The 22,966-nt window shown below is 38.8% G+C and overlaps 1 protein-coding gene and 1 long non-coding RNA gene across 10 annotated transcripts in view; one reads left to right on the top strand and one right to left on the bottom strand.

Moving 5' to 3' along the window:
- Nucleotides 1-3,494, bottom strand: part of ATXN1 (ataxin 1) — a 238,728-nt gene extending 235,234 nt beyond the window's left edge. For 7 of the 9 annotated variants that reach the window (XM_088130943.1, XM_088130946.1, XM_088130944.1 and 4 more), the window contains exon 1: nucleotides 2,171-2,727. The gene's annotated coding sequence lies outside the window, so the exon portion shown is untranslated. Of the gene's footprint in view, nucleotides 1-2,170; nucleotides 2,728-3,200 lie in introns of those variants that run through there. The other 2 variants (XM_088130940.1, XM_088130941.1) reach the window with 2 other exon arrangements.
- Nucleotides 2,980-15,213, top strand: LOC148213709 (uncharacterized). The gene is made up of 3 exons (XR_015794083.1): nucleotides 2,980-3,036; nucleotides 8,614-8,788; nucleotides 13,749-15,213. It is a non-coding gene; the product is annotated as an uncharacterized LOC148213709 (long non-coding RNA).
- Nucleotides 15,214-22,966: the final 7,753 nt, after the last annotated feature.

Raw genomic sequence — 22,966 nt, 5'->3', positions numbered from 1 at the left:
AGAAGGGGAATAAAAAAGAAAAATCTGAAATCTCAGTTCTCAGTTCTCAGCATCAAATTAAAGACTCAAATATCAAATTAATCCTTATTTTAAGTAATCCAATTAATTAAAATCTATGCTATTAAAGAGCTGCTGTCATTCAAAATATATCTGGGTAGCCCCACTGAAACAAAGAGGCAAATAGCAAGGTGCCAAAGTTGTCTGTCCTATGAAGTTGCCCTTCAAGATTTCTTCAAAGTAAAATACCAATATCATAAACCAACTACAACTCAAAGGACGTTTAAAGTTAAAAGGAAGCTCATCCAAGTTTAAAAGCAATCACAAATGCTTTCTGGTAGCTCAATTAATAATATCTTTAGCTTAAACATCTTTAACTGCTCTCAGAAACTCATGCAGAGAAGAGGGATGAACCATTACCACTGCTTGTAATTTTACAAGCCTCTGAAAAAACTAAAAATAAGAGAATACAGAGCAACCAGCTCAACCTAATTTCTAATTTTGACAATGAGTCTACTGCTAAAGATCTATAAACAACAAATTTTTTTAAAAAATTACTAATGCTCTACAGAAAATCTTACGAATTGCAACTCCTCGATTCAAAGTTGAAACTTTACTCCAATATTACGTGCAGCCAGCCCCTAATATTTTCCATTTCAAATTTCATGCAGATTATGTATATCACATGCAAACAGGCGGCACATAAATAGTACACAACTGATTAAAAAGTTGTTCATCCCTGGGCATTATATGCCCATTTGAGGTATCCCAGTCACAAGAAAAACGCACCTGAATGGACGATGAATACTGTCTGTTACCATGGCACCTCAATCTAATTACATGACTGATCAGGGCTAGAGAGAGTGCACTGAAACCTACACCACTGACATGTCTCTACATGATTGCGCGCACGCACACACACACATATACACAGAGAGAAATGTGGAAAACCTATCAGCTTTTTGCTTACATTGTACAATTGATGAGAATAAAGACAGTTCTATTCAACACAACCATGACCTGTAAAACAGTTAAAAGGAGAGAAAAATAACAACCTATAACTCTAAGCAATACAGTATCTCATCAATTATCTCTTCCTCATTCATAACCCTTATTCTGAGAGCAATAAGACTAGGCTGTCCTCACCAGCCAGACAAACAAATCCACATTCACTGATGAAATCTGAATTTGCTGTTAAGGTTTCATGGGAAACTGAAATAAACTGCCCCAAAATGTCAGCAAAGTAACTGGCTACACCGAAGCATATGTAATTACTAGCCATGTCAAAAAAACAAAATGTGGATTGCTAAAGATTTAATCACCTCCATCATGAAATATTTCATATTCAAATATATGGGTGAAAAAAGAATCTACAAACTAAGACGTGCAACTGCATAATTGTGGTTACCCAAATACATAATTATACAAACTAATGTATTATGCATATTATGAAATTATAAATTATGGGATTTCCTTCCTCTAATTCTATCTGGGTTCATGATCACTAGGGAAAAATATTATTCTGGAGGAGTCCCTATTGCATACCTTACGGTAAACAAAATAAAAATAGCTTGTTCTTGTTAGCCACATAGTGTGGCATTATATAACAAGCTTTCAATTTGCTCTCTTTTCTATCATTGCTTTCTGATCTTTTTGCTGCTCTTTTTACAAAATCCAAAACACCTCCGGTATCTTCCTTTTAAAATGTTATTTTGTTGTTACTATTAGCATTTCAATACAGATCGACATATCCAGAAAACACTCTCTCTCTAACATTTGGGGGGCTACGCAATTGTTTAAGGCTTAGAGATTAGATTAAGGCTTCGGAAAACTAAAATAGGGTAACTTTTTAAAAATAATTTTTAGAGTGACGGGAAGCAGGACAGCAACCTAGAGACACAGAACGTAATTCGAAGGCAGTAATACTCGGAATTTTCTCTCTTCTCCCCCCTTTAATTTTTTATTTTTTATTTAAGATGGGGAAACTCTGTCATGTCTACAGAAAAGCCGATCCTTCCTGGAAACCCAAAGAATCTTGGCAGCCCCTTGAAGGTCCTGCACGGTCCGTATTTTCTCCCAGAGAAAGACTCCCGGGTGAAAAAAGCAGAAGCTGCCGGGGAGGATGTGTCAAGGTGAAGGGTAACGCAGGCCTCCACCTGTAACGGAGCCCTACCTCCTTGCCTGGTGCCCAGCAGTGGCCTTTACTCACTCACTGACTCCTTGCTGTAGTGCCCGGAGGAGCCTCCAGCCGATTTGGGGCCTGAACGTAGGAGCATAGTGGAGGAGCTGGAACTGCTACTGCTGCTGGGCACATCCCAGTCCCAGCGCCGCCTCCTCCTCCTCCTCCTGCGCCGCCTCTTCGCTTCATTCACCCCTCCGGCAGCCACCCAGCCCCGTACTATACAGTGCAGCGACGACTGGCCCTCCCTACTATCACGCCGGGGGAGGGGAGAAGGGCGCGCGCTCCTCCGCTCGCCCTCAGCAGCCCAGCCGGCCTTCAGCAGCAGCGAGAGGGACGCAGCTCTAGCCAGACGGCGGCGGCGGCCAGCTCAGCAGCCGGCGGAGGGCGTTGCTTCGGGACACGCTCAAACTCCGGGGCCTGTGCTAACGCCACACGCTGCTCGTCGCCCGACTTCTCGCGCCAATGGTTCCACGGGCGCAGTCACGCACTAGGGCAAAGCGGCAGGAAGGCACAGGCGGGCAGCTAACTCGGCAGCCTGCTTAACGCCAATGCCCGCCCTGGATACTCTAGAGAGGAAGGAAAGCAAGCGAGCACACAAGCCAAATGCGCGCGGGGGGGGGGGGTCATACGACTTCCTGTTCTTTCTTTACTCTATGCTTCTATGGGGGGGGGGTTCTCGTATGCATAGAATGCAAAGAATTTCAGCCAGCACCACCCACAGCCCATAAAAATAAAACCATCCTGGCCTGTTTCTCCTTCCTCCTCCCGCTCCAGCCTCAACACGAAAGCCGAGGGGGGAGCGGGGGGAGAGAAAACGAGAGGAAGAAGGAAAGAAGAGATGCAATTACAGGATTCTAGTAAGAGCGACTTCCAGTCCTTGACATAACAGAGCATTACGTCGCCCTTCCCCCTTTCCAGTAACCTTGTATGTGTTTTTCCAGCTGGAAATATCTGGAGGCTTGGGGGGAGGGGAGAGAAAGAGAAGCGAAAGCAGAGGAGGAATTTTTAAAAAGCCACTTACTGTATAAAGTGTCAGTGGAGACTGGGGTGTGGGGAAGACGGACCGGAAAAAAAAAACAAAACTTGCCAGCTGATCTCAAGGGCTTGGGCTTTTTTTTTTTTTTTGCTTTTTTTAAAAAAAAATAATTTATTTCTCTTCCCCTTCGGTATGATACAGTTGCTTCCTCACCAACTGTAATAGAAATGATGTCTGCGGTGTAGAAGCTCGCTCCTCTCTTCTCCAGTATGTAAATGTGTAATAGAAGGCAAATATGGAGCAGTTGGCTGCTTCTGCGTTAGCTCAAGGATCCTACTTCATGCAAAGGGGTGGAGGAGAAGGAGGCAACTCTTTGTCAGACGGCCAAGAGAGCCACACAGATTATTGCATACGCACAACAGAGCCTGGCCAAGCCAGCCTTAACCCTTTCCGAGTTTCTTCGTAGCTTCTAGCAAAGAATGTGGGGTTTTGTTACTATTGCGTGTATCTTTGCCTGTCCTTCTTTATCCTTCACCCTAAATTAAACACACATGCACACTATAGGACTGTCATCTTCCTCCACCGAAGTCCCCAAACCCCATGGGGATATGAAGCAAGGACTGCCTTTTTTAAAGAAACTTTTGCAAACATTTTGAATATATGTGTGTGTGTATATACATGTATATATATATATATATATACATACACACACACATACAGACAGACACACACTTAGATCCTTCTACTATGCATCTATACTCAGAACAGACATTAACTTCAATGAGTTTGCTCCTTCATAGGTATGTTGACCTAGTTTATACTGAGGGGTTACTGTAGTAGTGGTCACAAGCATGAGGGGAAATTTTGTCCTACATCACTAGTAACATGAAAAGAGCCAAGAAATGCTTGTACCAGGTAACTATACATTGCATCACTGTTCTGCACCCCAGTATTGGCATGCTCTATAGAAAAATAGTGCATATTCCCATTATTTCAGAAGCTGCAGCTGGCACAGACTGCAGTGACACGGGCAGTAGTGGGAAAATTGCGGTACACCCATGTAACATCACTGCTACGTGAGCTGTACCAGCTCCCAGTAGACTTCTGGATACAATCAAAGTGCCGATTGTCACGTTTAAAGCCCTTTATGGCATGGGGCCAGGTTACTTGCTCCCTTTTGGTTTCTGCCTGTTCCACTAGGTTCCCTTGGTGAAATCACCTTGGGAGGCCTTGGAAGTGTGCTTCCTTGTCATGGCACCTACCTACATACAACAGCCTCCCCCCAGATATCCAGAAGGCCCCAACCCTATTGGCCTTCAGGAAAGCAATGAAGACCTGGCTTTTCCTCCAGGCTCGGGGGCCAGGATATGGTGGAACCAGCGGTTGTGTTGATTGATGGATGTAAATTTTATTGGGGCTTCAACTTTTGTCATTTCATATGGCTTTATGTTCTAATTATATTGTGTTTTTATTCTTCTTAGCCACCTAGAGTTCCTTCTGGTAGCCATATAAGTCTAATAAAGAAATATATAAATAAGATCTCATTATATTTGACCACGGAGAAATGTTCCATTTAGTCCCACAATAGCAATACTTTCTTGAAGAAATATGGGATCCCAAATAAAGAATAAGAAATATTCCTTCATTAAGTGAAGAAAGTATGCATGGGAAAGGCTATAATAATAAAACGACTAGATGCTGAACCATATTATCCTTTCACAGGATATTGGATTACTGGATGTTGTTCCCCCCACCCCTACTATTTTATTATGTTATGGAACAGACAAGGATGCTTTATGGAGAAAAGCTACATGGAAAGAACTTGTTGAGTTATTTATTGTAACAGTTGAAATGAAGCATTAGTCAAAATTGAAGATGGGAACTGCTTCCCTGTGATTAACTTGATATATAATTGATTAGCCTTTTAATTTCCAAAAATAGATTCAATCTATTACAAACCTGAGGTATTTTATGCATGTCCATGAAATCTGTTAACATGACACTCTTACCTATCGTTAACTTAATCATTGTGAAATTTTCTGGGTTTGCGTAATGCACTGAACCATAAACTAAGCACATGTGTTAGGTTTGCACAACATGGTTCCCTAAAATGAGATTGGCCAGACTGTTGTTTGATGTGTTTTGTAAATATAGGCCAGGTTTGAGTATGGGGGTGCCCCTGTGGAATTACGTATATGAAACAATATTATTCAGAAAGGGTTCAGGCTCCCAAGATACTCAGATGTCAAGTTATGTTAGAAAAACTGTTTAAGAGGTCCAGTTTTCTCAAAAATACTATATTGACACTAGTTAACTCTTTTAAGGACTTTCATAGCAAACTAAAAATCAAAAGATTAAGACAGTACCCAGCCATTTCATTAAAATAAGACTAAGGCCACTTCTGAATCAAGAGAGCTGGTTTATCAGATCTGACAATTTCACCTCTAGACAACCTGATAAAGTTTGATGAAATTAATAAGTTTTCATCTGGAGTTCAATATTAAATGCAGTAATTTAAGAAAGCTTACTGCTTTGTGCGGAGTAATTGCTATATGCAGCTAAAATAATTATTTAATCAGAATTGAATTATGTCCTGACCTGTAAGAAATGGCAAAAGCTATAAGAAATCAATCTGAACTTCTTCAGCTTAATGCCTAAATACACTAAGGAATGTATTATTGATGGAAAAATCCAGGTTATCACAATTTAAAACACACCCAAGAGAACAGGACATCAACTGCATTTTCTTTTTGCTAAGTCAGTCTCTCCTACTTTTATTTAATGATGCTATCAGCTCTTTTGACTTGCCATAGCCAAGATAGGCTTTATGCCTTTATTTCTCTTTAGTGACCTCCATAACAATAGAACCTGAGGCCCATCAGCATCAATGCTAGAAGCCTATAGAATCTGAGGCTCTCAACAATTGTATTGCATCAGCTGTATACCACAGCATGATATCCAGAGTACAGGCTCCAAATCCAGATCACTGATGGATGGCAGTGGGGAGACAGAAAACTCTTTCTGCTGCCATCTTGTGGTCATCCATAGTTTTGCAACCCAGATCTGGTATCCTTAGCATACACGATGCATGCTTCAAAAATTGTTCAAAAGAAATGTTTCTGCTTGAATTTTGTAATATATTCATTATAGGGGTTCCTCTTTTGTTCTGGCTTCCTTGTGAGCCTGAAACAAAAAGGTGCTGGTGCTTTAAGGAGTCAGTTCATTAAAGTTAATGCAATTCTTAAATCAGCCACACCATTTCTCTGAAATAGTGGGGCTATTTTAATGAACAGCTGAGAAGTGCTGTGCTCACATGAAGTCTACAGCCCTTCTTCTATATTATGGGTGTAATATAGGATTACTTATATAATAAACCTTATCTAATGCCTTTGCTCTTTATTCAAGAAAAATCTAACTGAGTTGTGAGGATCTTTTACAATAGTGTACAGTTAATGTGCCAGGAGATAAGCTACTACTTGAAAAGACTCATCCAGTTCAATCATTGGTAATATAATATATATTATTGTTTTCCACACAAATTTATGAATATAAGACAAGGCTCAGCTTGACATTCTAAATGCACATATACTGTTCAGAAAACATTCCACAATGACATATGAGATCATGTATATACTATATATTTACTGCATATAGTGCAGCTATATCTGTGACAGTGGAAGGACATAGCATAGCTTTACATTCAAATATGCTGCCTTAACATCATCACTAAGTATTGCCAAATGTTCCTCATAGCCTTCAAGTATTATATTCCAAAATAATTGTCATAAAAATAACATAATTGGTCTCACTACAGTCTCTAGTGAGCAAGAATAAAACATTTCTCAAAAGCAATCACACAGGCTCTGTCTTTACAAGAAGCTCAAGAAAAAATTCTTTTGGATCCAGCCAAATACTTTTGGAATAGATTGACTTGGGGCAATTCACACATTTACAACTTTATTTCAGGTCACAAACGTTTAGCTCAGTTCTGGTAGGTAAGCCAAGTTACACCACCAGCATTTATTCTTCCTTTCCTTTCCTTTCCTTTCCTTTCCTTTCCTTTCCTTTCCTTTCCTTTCCTTTCCTTTCTTGCAATTTCCTTTTCTTTTTTCAGACAGATCAGGCCTTCTCAAATTGTACTAATTGTTCTGTGATTGGTTTGGGAGTCACCCCCTTAGGAGGTTGTGGTTACAGTATTAATATCAATAAATCAAACATGTTTCAGATTTTTCTACTTAATTTTAATCTGTCTTAGGAAGAAATCTCATCTAATAATTCTGGATGTATCCATTTCTTTATTGTTCATTCTAGTGAAGGATCACAAAGGTTTCAGTTTAAATCAAGTGTTTTTAAAAATCAAATATAACCTGAAAAGATAAAATCTATCTATCTGTGTGTATATAAATATATACACAAAAATATATATTTAATATATATTTTACATAACCTGAAAGATAGATAGATATAGATAGATAGATAGATAGATAGATAGATAGATAGATAGATAGATAGATAAGAATGATTAAGATGACTTATTTCTCATATTTATTGTAGAAAAAAATGTAAAATATGGTTCAAAGGTCTCTGAGTCTGAGAGTTCTTTCTTAAATATACAGTACATGATTACCGATACTACTGAAGAGGTCAAACATAATTGCCAAAGGCCTTGCTTGTACTCTCACAATTCCACTTGAAAAACATGTGCCCCAGGATAATACCCATAGAATCCCTTTTGAATTAGAATTATTACTCCTAGCTATAGTAGGATTCATTTGTCATTATTGTGAGGCCATCGTCGCTTGTTACAGATGCTGCTAACTGTTGGGGTAACAATAAGCTGCAAGCTGTAACAATAAGTTGCAAGGTTATAAGCAAGACATAGATCAGCATTGTGTTTACATATACTTCATTAACATTTCTTTCTTTTTTATCAGCCCATAACCCGACTGAATCTTGTTTTGAATATGTATACCAATGTCCATGTACAACAATGATAGTAGAGCGGCCTTCTAAACACATGTGGCAACAGTATGTACTCAAATGATAATAGTGAGTCATTCTGTTGACTCAGATAATTTGAAGGGGTGGGAATGGAACTTGGTCACTCTCATTGTCTCTTATTAAAGAATAGTCATGGGATGATGGAATTGGACTCTGGCAGGAGAAATACTCAAATCAGTTTGATTTAATTTGGTTGCATGAGCTGTAACTGTAGGGATTTTATTTGAGACTTAGATTGTTCTAAGAAGATGATCTGAACAAAATTAAGGAAATAAGAGGGAGCTTAGCAGCTTGGGGGAGAAATATAACTTATTTAGTGGTATTTATCATTTACATATTTAATATGTGAACTCAAATAAAATTTGTGCACAACTTCTATTATGGTTTAGGGATTCAGTGTATTTAACAGCAGATTCTACTGCAAATTTTTAATCACTGGAATCCTTTTACATTATAGGCAATATTTCCACATCTTCATCACTTAAAATTATCGGTATATCTTTCCAAAAGCAATGCAATATTATGCAAGCATGTAAATGGACTTTAAGCCACACTTATCAGGTGAACTTCTTTGACCTGCATTATGCTGAAGGCTACATTAACAATGCAATCCTATGCATGTCTACTCAGAGGTAAGTCCAGTGGGCTTTATTCCAGGACAAATGAGTAATGATCAAAATTGAAGTTTAAATTATCATAATTCATATTGTGCTTCATCATCCATATTTTTGCCATTCTCTCCTCTGGTAAAACATTCTTATCTAGCAGATAAAGCAGCATAGCTTTACTGAGAATGTAAAGCTATATTTGCATATTTACAATGCTACAAACATTTTCAAATTAAAACAGCCAGATCTCATTAAGAAAGCTGCATTCAACCCAAACCAACTATTAAACATTATTTAAAATCCTGAGATCTTGGTTGGTATCACCATTGACTGACATTGATCACTACTCTTTAGGGGCTGTAAATATATATTCAAACATTTAGAAACTCCCATGTTTTCTAAAAGCTAGTAAATGCACAACTAAATGAAAATTATCATTCATTCAGGGAATAAAGTACCTCAAAGTCCATTCCAACTTTGTAATTTTATAATTCTGCAGATTGTAGAAATTAGATCATGTTAACGCACAATGCTTTTTACTCAGGAAAGCAATGTGGAGACAGAGATTAGCAGCATCCCCCAAACATTGCTACCATCATCCTATGTTTAGTATGGAGGGGAAAATGCCAAACAAAAATTAAAAAGCATTTAAAAGTAAAAGCAGACTTGAAGGTGATCTGGGGGTTAGTTCATATAGATTCAATCTCTACTTGCCAGTAAAGAACATTAGACAGTTCTGGATAATGTATACTTTCTCTGCACAAGCTTAATACTCAGTGCCCTTGTGGAAATATAAACAATTATGATAGAACATAATCTTGTGTAGGGCCTTGAGGAAGAAAACTGTTATGTCCAATTTAATTTACAACCTATTTATTGTTTGCTGCATGAATTATCGTAACCCATCGTCTGCATACTAAGTGGGATTCTAACACAGAATCTTTAGCGTGTGTCCATTTGGTTTCTAATGAATACCCCAGAAACAATAGCTACAGAAATTTAGAAACAACTGCTATAGCACCTGACAATCACTAATATAAATACCTTCAGCTGAAAGACCACTAGTCCAGTTTAGTTGTACAGCCACTCCTCAGTTAGCAACCACCTTGGTTAGCAACCATTTGCAAATATGATGTTAATAAATAAACAGTAATAAAAATTTCATTTTATGACCAATGTGTGCATTTAAGGCCAAATTTCATGCACCTGACAACAAAATTCTTCAGTGTGAAACTGATTAAGGTCTGATCAGTTTCAGACAGCAGTGCCATCTGGCTGAAGGGTTCAAATCAACTAATTAAGGTCATAGAGCTCAGCTTGTTAACTTGCAGTTAGAGCTTTTTAGGGAGGCACTGTACTCCAGAGAAAAGCAACTCAGGAATAGACAGCTTGTTTAAGCAATCTCTCCACCCTGCAAGGCAGCAAAAAAAAGGGGGGAAAAACAGGTCAGGCACAGGACACTGTAAGCAAGAACTTTATTTGAATGAGATGGCAGCAATCAGTGATCTTCGCAGCATCTCTCTGTCTCTCTCTCAGTCACTTGTTGGCTTAGTGACCATTTCCCTTAACAACCAAGTTGTTGTAACAGGAAGCAGTCGCTAAACAAGGAGAAGGTGTATTCATGGTATTATTTAAGTAAATTATTTTACATTAGAAGGGAATATCTACACTGAGAAAATTATTCATTTTCTTTATTGTAAAGATTTCTATGCCATCCTTTCTTTTATGGAGATTAAGGACAGCTCCACAAATCCTCACTGCTGCAGAAACATTTTGAAATTGTGTCCCTGCCTGCTCCCTGACTGCTGTTAACCTCTTTTAACCCAAGTTATAACACTTTTCATTGGTTTATCATTGTGAGCAGCAGTGGGCTCATCAGATGTGTTCAGGTTGCAGATATCTTGCAGGTTCAGTATTAAAGTTCTTGGTTGAAGAATGAGACATACCATTCTTGCCATTTCCTCTTGAACTTTCACTTCCAAGGTGTCCATCCATCCATGACAATGTAGTAGTGGCACTTCTCTAAAACTTCTGCAATATAAACTCTACTCATGCGGTTATTACTTTATGTAGTCTGAAAAAAAGCGGTAGGCTAGTGAATGATAGCTAGATTACATGCACACACGCACACCCATACCTCATGTCCATGAATATGTTACACGTTGCTCAACTTCTCCAAATGACACCTTTGGCTGGAAGGGGATCTCTGATTGCAAATATAAGGAAAGAAATTGTATGCCTGCTGCTTATCACAGACATATAGTGTCAGACGTTTATTGAGGCAAGGACCTTGGCACTGCACAAACTTGGTAAATCCACCACAGTCAACCCATAGCAGTGTTGTCCAAACTTGGCCACTTTAAGATGAGTGGACTTCAACTCCCAGAATTCCCCAGCCAGAGTTGAAGTCCACTCATCTTAAAGTGGCCAAGTTTGGACAACACTGGCCTATAGCATTCCTGACTTTCCACTAACATCATTAAAAAAAACTCAGGATACAATGGTGGCTTGGATTTGCTGCAAGGATAAAGTAAGGAAGTTTTAAATTAGGAACTGTACAGAAAGCACAGTCCTTCCTGTCAATTTGTATATTTGAAGGTTTCACTGGGCAACTTCAACTATTGTTTGGCATCTCAACTATTGTTCTGTGGGCTTTCTATGTTCCATCTTGTACCTTTTGCAATTAAAGATTTATATTAAACCATCAGGAGAGGACCTGGAGCTTTGGAATGAGATGTCAATAGTATAATGATGATGCCCAGGTCTATTACTTCATGCTATCTCCTCAAACAGTGCCTACATTCAGTAATGGCTAGATGAGTTTGAACTAACTGGTATTACATCTAGATAAGACAGAGGAGCTGTTGGTCAGTAGGAAAGCAAATTCAGAGAGTGGATATTGGCCTGTCATAGGCGGTGCTTCCCATAAAAGAGCAAGTTCATTGTATCAGAGTTCTCCTTGGTTGTCTGCCATCATTGAACCAAGTAGCCACTGAGGCAAGGACCATTTATGGACATTTGCTTGTTCTGTGTTGGCTGTGAATAGTTCTGAACCAATTGGATTCACTGCCATTTCTCACCATCACAATTACTATATTCTACAAGGAGTTATAATGCAGAGTTAAGCTGTTTACCAGTGTACAACATCTGGTCTATATGCTATCCATGCTGAAAGACCTGCAATGGTTGCCAATTGCTTTCTAGGCACAATTTAAGATTAACCTAAACATTTAAAGCTCTGTATGACTTAGGACATATCTATCTGATCCTTTCAAGATCCATAGATCTGCACAGTTGGACTTTGAAGAAACAGGATAGAAAGAACATTGACGCTTTTGAAGTTTGGTATTGGAGAAGACTCCTGACACTATCTTGGACAGCCTAGAAAACAATCAAATTGATCATTGAACAAATCAACCTAGAGTTCTCACTTGAGACACAAATGACTAGGCTCAAATTATCCTACTTTGGACACATTATGTGAAGACCTAGCTCTCTGGAACAGTCTCTAATGTGGGAAAGGTTAAAGGAAAGAGAAGAGGATAACCAGCAGCAAAGTGGATGGACTCAGTTACAGTGGGGGAAAATGCACCATTGGAAGATCTGAAAGACCAGGTTAGGGATAGATCTTCTTGGAGAAAATCTATCTATGTGGTCATTAGGAGTTGAAAAGGACTTGATGGCACATAATCAATCAAATATAATGGCGCATAGCAGGAAATTTTTGTGTAATAAATAAAGTGATTTTTTTAGAGAGCATGAGCATTACAGTGAAAGGCAAATGTCTTGGTTCTGATATTGTGAAGATTTCAGAGTGCCCTGGGAATGACAGAATTTTTTTTTGCAATATTAGTCTGTACTTTTTGTGTTTACGCTATAAACTTAATGCTGCAGCCTGAAATAAGAGAAGTTCCAGAGACTGATAGCCAGCTAAAGGATTTTTATGAGTGAAATAAAAGACATAAGAGATAAAAGCCTCTATGGAGGAATAAATAAAGCAGTGAACCTGAGGGGAAAAAATCAGTATTTGGACATGTTTTTAGTGTGGGTGTAATGTAGTGAGTTGCACAGGATTTCTAACAATAGAAAAAGAACATTCACAATTCTTTCCTAGGGAAAATATAGAATGTCAGTTTAAAATTAATTTCATGTTAGAAATAGTGGTAGTTTTAATTGACAGGAAGATTATTCTTAATGTAAAAGAACTCCAGAATAATAACAAGACAGTGGGACATAAACATAACTGCCAAATTCCACTAATCAGGTGAAATGACAGAAGACTGCAAATATTTTTTCTGAATTAATAAGAATAAGCATACTTCTGAAGAGATTAGTATTAATATTTTTATTAAAAGGAAGCAATACAAACTATGGAAAATGCAGAAGTGAGAAACAAACTCTCTTAGAAATAAAATACCATAGAATTTAAAAACGGAGAAAGAATGTTTGATTTGTATCTGTAGATTCTGCACTGGGATAGCTGGTTGTTAACGAGAAAAAAATGACACGGCTGACCTGCCCTGGGTAGTGGCAGGAAATATTTCTACATCATGAGAAAAAAAGAGAAGTCCATTAAAGCAAAATTATTTTATCTTTAAAATCTTTGAGAGGAACAGAATTTGGGTGAGATCTATATAATGTTTGCCTAGGCCATGTTTAGGGTCACATATACCTAAGAAGAGACACCAGAGTTACACTCTCCTTTGGAATTAGAGCCCAACTGGGTTTCCTTAAAGATGAAGAAGTACTATGGGAAAATATCAGAAGAGAAGAGGAAGTAGTATGGGATTGCTTCTTGTAATGTGATTAAAGGTGAATTCATGAATGGGAATCACCCTGCACCTTCCCAACATGATTCCAGTCATTTCCCAACTAGGAACAACTGTGACTTTGGTAGCTGACAGGATTCATCCTGCATTTAAGGTTTTATCTGTGATCATTCTCTTCCTGCTGAGTCTAATTCTGTATTCACATTTCCTTTCAGAGCTGTGGAGTGATGTCAGAAGGCCTCCAACATCACTGTAGAGCTCCCAGCGCCACTCTTCCTGGCAAACGTTACCTATAGAAGTTGTATGGAATTATTTAGGAACATTATAGTTCAGTGTAGACTGCAGGATTTGCATGCAGAATTGCTACTTTCTTTTCCCAGCTGTGGTATATATATATACAGATAGAGACAGGAGGCTTAAAATGTGGAGCTATTTCCCAGCAACACTTCGGTTCAATTCCCAGGAGTGTCTTATAATTATCCTTTTGAAAATCATTATCCATATTGACAATTTGCATGAATGTATAAATGGATACTTCAAAGTCAAAGCTGTATCAGCTGAATGTCTTTAAGAAAGAAGAGACTAAGGAAGAGGGCCCACCATCAGGGCTCCACTAGAGAGTCACTTGATTTGATATATGATGGCATCTTTTGGCTTTTGGGTAATTATATGAGAAGCTGTAAGAGGATGGAATGGTTTGAATGGATCGCAATATGAAGGAACAGAGGTTCAAATGTTTCAAAATCAGATGTCATGAGCTAGAAAGGTCTACAGAACAGAATCATAGCTAGTAATCAATCAAATAATGAATAAATATTATTGAAGATGTCATATTATGCAAAAGCAGAGAATTGAGTCATAAGAGATCAAAGCTATGAAATGGTGTCATACCATCACTGGATGCAATTATCAGATATCACAAGCAATGGTACCTGAAGGTGGAAAAGAGTAAGCTAGTGGGAACCTATTCTTAAGATAATAACAAGTTTTGCTCCCTCTAAAAATCATCAAAATTTCATAAGATTTCAGCAAGATTTGCAAAATGTATAAGCCCTCCTATGAGTACTCCATAATCCCACAAGATTTCAGCATTCTTATAGATTTCACTGGATTTTGCTTTCTAACAACATTTTGCCATATTTCAACCATTTTCATAAAATTGCTGCACCTCTTGGGTCTGACAGCTGTTCTGGCACCCAGGAATATTGTATTGATGACCCTGCCTTAAGTATTTTGAAAGGCTTTACTTGAGAGGCAGCGGAATCTGAGGATCTCTTTTTTAAAAAGTTATTATGGCAAGATAGTTGCAGATTCTCTAATGCAATCTCTTGTCCTGAACTACTATTATTTCTCCAGCTGCTTTGGACCTAGCCTCAGAAGGCATTCAGGGGTTTAAAAATGATGGTCCTGTGGTAAGCTAAAAGGCAGACAAGTGACAGATCTTAAGCTTTGGCAGCAGGTATATCAACAGGGGCTGTCAGACAGAGTTCTCATCTGAAGCAACCATGGAGAACAAAAATGGATGGTGAGGGATCCTTATTTGCTGCCTGCATTGGCAAACAACAGCAGGAGAAAATTACATACCAAATGTATTTCCAATATTCTTCTAAATGTAATTCCCAATGTTCTTCTCCCAGTAGGGCACCTGCACCCTAGAAAGTTACCCTATGACAACTTGCAACTTACCCATATCACAAAGCTTTGTCAAACTATTATCAAAGCTAGATAAACTGGGTTTAGTCAATAAAGTTATCACAGCTGGAATTTCACTGATCTCTGTAACTGATTTCTGTAATTCTGTCTTGTGTTCTGCATGGCATCTGATTATTCTTGCTCTCTGTCTGTTGTGTAGCTGTATTAGCTCAAAGAGGGCCCCCAACATTTCAAGTTCATGCTACCAAAATAGTCAAATTTTGGCAAGGTTCTATATATCACACAATTAAGAATGGGAAGGGCAAGCTCCTCCTATATCTACCCTTAAACCCACCTAAAGGCCCAACCCCACAATTTTTCAGGCCAAGTCCAACCTGATTTTGGGTAGTTTGGAGAGATTTACAGGGTGGGAATGGGCGTGGAAGCCTCTGAAAGGCAAACTGCTCCCATCTGCATTTGCTCTCACCCAAATGGTAAAATTGCTATTTTGGGCTGTTTGGGGAATGGGGTGCAGGAGTTTAAAAGGAGGGAATGGGAGGCTTCCTGTTCCAATTCCCACCATTAAAACACTGACAAAAAACGTCCTGCCTGTTCCGGTGATGTCAACAAATAACCTCTTATGATCTTCCACAAGGTTTGGAGACTGAATTATTGCTCCTGACCCTCAAATGTTGCCCTCCTCTGTAATAAAGGATTTATAATACATGTTGAATAGCAACAGAATTGTTGGGGGAGAAGAGGGAATGGTGTCTTTTCCACTAATCTTTTTGTATCTTATCCTTCACATATGAGTAGTCTGTGAAGACTGAAGCATTACTTTTACTTTCCTTTTTAGGGACTTGCAGTGGAACTCGTTGTAGGCAATGCCTTTTTGTTCTGCTTAACATAATCCTGCAAGACAAATGTGGTAACTAATACTTCATGAACAGCAGTGATAAGTGACCCCTGACCTCAAGCCCTTTCCTTCTGTCCAGTCTACTACTTCTTGTCTCTCTTGTGTAGAAGATGGTGTTCTTTGCTATCCAAGTAGGGAGAATTGCTTCACATACTGTAGTTCTGGGTCCTTAATTGGGGTAGGGAAAAGAAAATCATGGTGACATCTGAAGCAATTGTACTCAGATACATGACACCCCATCTTTGATTTACTTGTGGGATGCTCTGTCTCATCATCTCATATAGCTGGAATGGGAGTTATTCTTCAATGTTTATATCAGGAGTAGAGAATTATAAACCCTGACAATCTCTTCCTATGTATTTGAATGTTGAGGCTAGGGTGCTTTTGTGAAGTGACATTCATCTAGAGTTCCTATCTGCAAAGTTATTTTTTATGTGCTCTTAGGTGAAGAAGGGCTGTACTTTAAAAATAGGTCACATTGTTTTTGTGCAAAATGTCTCAGGTGCAATGCTGACAGCCCTAGGTAGGACTGAGAAGGGTTCTTATCAGAAATCTTAGACAGCTCTGTGTAGAAACAATTATGAGCTAAATAGAACAATGGACTGGCACTATACAAGCAGCATAACACAAGAAAGAGAAATATGGCCTAATGCTGCTTGGCCCAACATAAACAACTCCTAAGTAAGGTTTATATACTGCTATAATAGGTTATAGCAGTGTGCAGTTTGCTGGCTGAGGAATTCTGGGAGTTGAAATTCACCCATCTGAAAGCTTCCAAGGTTGAGAAACCCTGGGTTACAGTGTAGGAGAAAATGGTTGGCAGTGTCTTATAGCTCTTCATTGTGCAGTTAAAATGTTTTCATGGACATCACTTTCTGTTAGTATAACATTATACCCATGATCATAGAGCAAGGTCTTGGAGAATTTAGGATGCTTAAATATGGTTCTCATCGAACATGTCAAATGCCAGGCTTTGTGGCCTTCCAGTAACATTCTGGATTTTACTAGAAGAGAATGGGTACAATCTTCACTGCCTGAATTTTAATGAAACCTAACAATAGACTAGAATGAGGGGACACTGAAAATTCCAGCACCAATATGCCATTCACATTTATCACCAGCAACATATCTGTAGAGCATTCTGGACCCCAAGACAAACTTCTCCAATCAAGCCCTACTCCCAGCATTAGTTATCAGTTAAGGAGCCAGCAGCCACATTCCAGGAAACAGACCTATTCTGGTGCCCAAGGCTTTCACACACAAGCCATCCTTGGGGATGAATAGTAATAGCTCATTCCCTCCAAGGGGCAACAGTGCCGGGAGGGCTACCAAATTTGGACTGCAAGAATCCAGATTACCACCGGATGGCAGGAAAGCTTTAGTTCTCTGAATCTCTTTGCTACCATCTCATGGTTCCCCAAGTCAATATGCACTAAGTCCTCACAGCCCACTTCTTGTCATTCGGCCTCCACCTATGTGCTGCTTAGGCAAATGCCTAGGTTCTTCTATTAGTGCATGCTGGCCCTGCAGCACATTGCAACCAAATCTCTTCTCTTCTCTTCTCTTCTCTTCTCTTCTCTTCTCTTCTCTTCTCTTCTCTTCTCTTCTCTTCTCTTCTCTTCTCTGCTTCTTGCTAGGGAATGCTGAGAAAGGCGTCTAGGTAGGCAGTCTTTCACCAGAAATTCAGCCACATCCAACTGGCTGTATCACTACAGTACTCTGGGTTGACTGTCACTCTCTTTGTACACACTGAGGGGTTTTTTCCTAGAACATAAGAACTTAAGAAATGCCCTGCTGGATTGGACCCTGGCCGATCTAGTCTTCTTGACTCTTCTTATCTCTTAACTCTTCTTAACAAGATTTATTTAAGTGAAAGGGGTGGAGTTTCAAGAATTTCAGCAATTAAACTATTCCCCACTAGAACAGATTTTGTAATTTCTTTTTAATAGCTTTTCCATAAACAGGCAAGGAGGTGGGTCTAATTACTTGCAACAGATGAACCTTCAGGTATCTACGCAAGCAACACCTGAATCTTTTTCACCTGGGGAAACCAATCCCTATATCCAGGGATTCTTCCCACAAAGATATTAGTGATCACCAGTATGGTGATTTATGATCTAGCTTGAAGAGGCTTTGAGATAGTCTTTGCCTGCCTGTCCCTGTCTAAGTCATTGTTATGTCTGTTTTATGTTATATTTGGTTTGCCATTATTATGTTACATCCAACATTTATAATTTTTTCATTTCCTATTTTAACATTTACCTCTTTGTAAAGCAGAACCCTGTTAAATACAATTCAATTACATATTGACCCATCTTTTATATCATTTATTTTTGCCTTTAGAATTATATCCATTAGCACCATAGAAGAACACCACTGCCAGCATCGTTATGAACCCAAATAATCTTTTAAATTTATCTGTGATGCACGCCAGTCATTTTGCTGCTGAGGAGAGGTAAGATGGAATTAGCTCTGTGAGATATTTTTTCTTATAGCTTTAAAAATCAATGAGTAAACAGTAAAAGAACATAGATTTCCCATTTTTCCGTACCTAATACTGTCAGCATCCATTGCTGTCATTTGTTGTCATTTTTTGAGGTCTTGCTGCTATTTGAGGTCTTTTATCTTCTTTCTCTTTGCTTTCTGTTCTCCCTCAGGTCTCTCTTGAGCTTTCTCTTAGCTTCTTCTCTCAGTGTCATCAACTGTCACCAACTTATTTTCTTTTCCATGCTTTCTCCAATATTCAGTTCTTCTCTCTTTCCTGCCCAGAATTCCACAATCTCACAGGATTTTAAATACATTTATTTTAGAGATGATGTTTAATAACTTCCACTTCTAGCTTCTTGGAAGCTGATGGCGAAACTGGAGTTCTGGCTACTCCAAGGGGCCATTGCTGGACCCAGCTGCACTGGATGATTTTCATCCAGTCTCCAACCTTCGCTTTTTAGAGAAGGTTGTTGAGAAGGTGGTAGGCCTACATCTTCAACAGGCTCTGGTGGAAGCAGATTATCTGGGCCTGTAGCAGTCTGGGTTCAGGCCAAAATATAGCACTGAGACAGCATTGATCACGCTTGTGGATGACCTCTGGTGGGCTCAGGGTGGAGCCAGTGCATCTATTCTGACTCTTCTTGATCTCTCAGTGGTTTTTAATACCATCAATCATGGTATTCCTCTGGGCTAGCTGAGGGGGTTGGTAGTGGAAGGCACTGTCCTTCAGTGGTTCTCCTCCTTTCTCTGTGGCCAGTTCCAGTTGGTGTTGGGGGTGAAAGGTCCAGCCCTAGGTCTCAGTTCTGTGGGCTGCCACAGGGCTCAACATTTTCCCCACTCCTCTTTAACATCTACATGAAATTGCTGGTTACTGTTGACACAGGGTGAACTTTCATCAGTAAGCTGATGATATTCAGTTGTACATCTCTACCCTGGACTGTCCAAGTGATGCTGTTGAAGTGCTTTCCAAGTGCCTGGAGGCTGCACACCACTCGATGGGGAGGAACAGGCTTCACTTCAACCCTGACAAGACTGAGTGGCTATGGATTTTAGGGCTACTTGTATCTGGTGATTTTCCACCATTAACTCTGAGTGGAGTTACCCTCCCCCAGACAGAGGTGGAATGCAATGTGGGGGGTCCTCATGGCTTCTGTTGAGGAACAGGTAGGAGCTGTGGCCAGGAGGCCTTTTGCACAAATACATCTTGTACACCAGTTGCACCCATTCCTAGATTGGAAGGCACTGTTCATGGCTATTAAAGCCTTAGTCACCTCCTGAATGGACTATTGCAGTGTTGTCCAAACTTGGCCACTTTAAGATGAGTGGACTTCAACTCCCAGAATTTCCCAGCTGGCTGGGGAATTCTGGGAGCTGAAGTCCATTCATCTTAAAGTGGCCAAGTTTGGACAACGCTGGATTATTGCAACATTCTGTACGTGGAGCTGCCTTTGGAAAGCATTCAGGAGCTTCAGCTGGTCCAGAGGAGCAGGGGCAGTATTCGGTGCACCATGGTAAGTCCATCTAACACCACTGCTTCATGAGCTGCACTGGCTCCCATGAGGCTTCTAGGTGCAATTCAAGGTGCAATGGGGCTGGGCTGTTAATTTGGGAGTTCTGGCATCAGTGTATGTTGTAGGTGTCGTGTGTTTTTAATGTGAGGGCTTTGACTCGGATTTTGTTGCTGTTATTTTATTGAATATTTTATGTTGTATGTTTGCTGCCCAGAGTTTGTCAGATAGATGGGTGACTTTATAAATTTGATTAATACATCATGAATAAATAATTTATGGATCATTACGTACAGCGTTATAAAGTGTTGCACAACTTGATTTTTAAAAATCCTCTTAAAACTTTGTATTGTGTATAGAAAGTCCATTTCCGATAGTGTGGTTGTGTGGAAGTATAATTCTGAATAAAAAGCATGTTCTGGTATGTTCATCTCACTAACAAAATGTTTAAATATGCCCACAAAAAGAAAATCATTATTCATGAAGTCTTGTCTTATGTCAAATAAGCCTTGACATAACTCTGCACTAGGAAATTCCTCAGAATTTACTCAAAATATTACTGAGAGTGGGAAATAATGGCTGATGGAAATTCTCTAGAATTTACTTGAACCATCGCAGATAACAATAGAACCAGTATGCAGAAGCTATAAAAAAAATTACTTTGATCTTCAGATACATAGTTTCTCTTTCCCTCTTTCCTTCTTTATCACTCTCCTTTAGTTTGCTTTCAAAATACAGCTGTTGGCAAATGTGAACAAAATGGTAAAGTACCAATCACCTGCCTTCAAAAACTCCTAATCATCTGACAGCTGAAGTAGTTAGGGTAGATGTCACAAAGGACAAATAATAGTTACCATGGTAACCTAGCTCAACAATGGGGAGTCTTCCTCTTGAGTTTCAGGGCCAATATCCGCCATGAAATCCTATTCACTCATTTTAAAAAGATTAATTGCAAATGTAAGGAGTGTGAGTTGGTACTGTCATACAGGCCAAATTAGGTTTTAACCTTTTCCATATCATTTCCCCAGTGGAAATCGAAACTGCCTACCAAACCCCCTGTTAAACCAAAGCAATGAAATAACTATCCCACAATATTGGAATTGCAGCATTTTAACATGGTAGTTAGTAGATTATTGGTTGAAACATTTCAATGTATACCAGCAATTCTATAGGATAGCAATAATATACAATTTATTTACAAAAACTGTTGTCCCGTACCAATAAACAGCTTGCCTGTCATGTATAGGGGTACAGACATATTTATTTGCCTAGTTAATTTCCTGTATAATTGAAATATGAAACAAATTGATGTAAAATATAAATTAAAAAGTAAATAAATAAATAAGAACCACCGTTTTAAATAATGGTATCCCAAACTATTTGACCTTCTTTGATTTGTTTCATTTGAGCAATGGGGGGGGTGTGAATTAAAGTGGAGTGAATAGAAATAATGGGCCCTAAAGAAATTTGCAGCCCCTAGAAGATAAGGCTCCGTCCTTTCCTCTTTGGTCACCCTTCTGAATTTTCCCAGAAATTATTGAAATGGCAACGCCCCTTCATAAGTAGATAAGAATCCTGTAAAATCCTGGGGCAAGATTCAACCCATTTCTAATTTAATGATGCTATTCAACAAATAACAAAAAAGTGTTTGTAGGAACATAGAGTCTGGAATATGCTGAGAAGGGCCTCCCTCACATTCCCGCCAAACATGCCTCTGATGATATTACAGAAAAAATATATTCTTTCAAATAACCTGGTCTTGGAATATAGTTGTATGGTGCTAGATGGGCTACAATTACTATTTAGAATGTTATCAGTAAATGGACTGTTATTCAGAAAAGCTGCTGTAGTCCGGCTGGAGCTGTTTGGAATACTGTCCAAGGCCTAAACATGTGTCAGAATAATTCTTAATTAGATCCATCTCACATTGTTCAAACAATTAATAAAGTTTAAATCACAGTATTGTTAGAAAATTATGGGTACAGTATAAATTACACCTGCATGTTTATTACAGCCCTAAGGCCAGATACAATCAAAGTATACAATAACAACCATCTTACCTTTATATATATCTACAAAACAAAACAATATTATTTAATCTAGTAATTAAGATAACAGTGCTAAAATATTTCAAAGTAAAATACTATGTTGTGGAATTTTAACTCTAAATAATGGTGGAGCGTATTGTACAAATGGTAGCACAAAACCAGGCAACTTGGGAGGATATTTCCGGGTCTTTGTCTAAAAGGAGTAGCATTAGATGGAAGGCACACTCCCTGCTAGGAAATCTCTTCATATCAGATATATATATATATATATATATATATATATATATATATATATATTTGTCTAGAATCCTTATATAGGAAGCAATATAATAGCATATGGCTTAGTGTTTCTATTGAGCCATCTCCACATGGACATAATCAAAGGTGCATAGAAACGCCCTTAAAACGTCCAAAAAGGACTGCTGAGGGCAATGCATCCATTCTAGCTAGGGTGAAAGCTTTACGAAATTCAGAATTGTAATAGATATTAAATAAGAAGCTGGAATGAACCCTTGTGGTAGAAACTGACAAATATTGGGGTGCACCACCTTATTTAAATTTGTTTGTAAATCCGTATCCCAGATACGTTGTTTAAGGGCAGTTCTAGCATTATCAAATCCTAATAAGCACAGAGTTTGCATAGAGAAGCCCAGCAATTGAATTCTATCTAAGGCTTGTTTTTGCCATGATGATTTGAAATGATCCCTAAATACTAACAGAGCTAAACCTATAGGAGACAGTAGTAACTTTAGCCAGAAGGTAAGAAGAAGAAACCATGCTCTGGCATCCAATGAAACTATACCTAATTCTACCCTTAGGATGGCATTTTTAACACTTTTTGG

The sequence above is a fragment of the Python bivittatus genome, unplaced genomic scaffold (assembly GCF_059951505.1).
Source record: "Python bivittatus isolate LINGU-HERP-01145 unplaced genomic scaffold, Pbiv_v1 ctg000840_np1212, whole genome shotgun sequence".
NCBI lineage: Eukaryota > Metazoa > Chordata > Lepidosauria > Squamata > Pythonidae > Python > Python bivittatus.
This window is presented reverse-complemented; position numbering and strand designations above follow the sequence as displayed.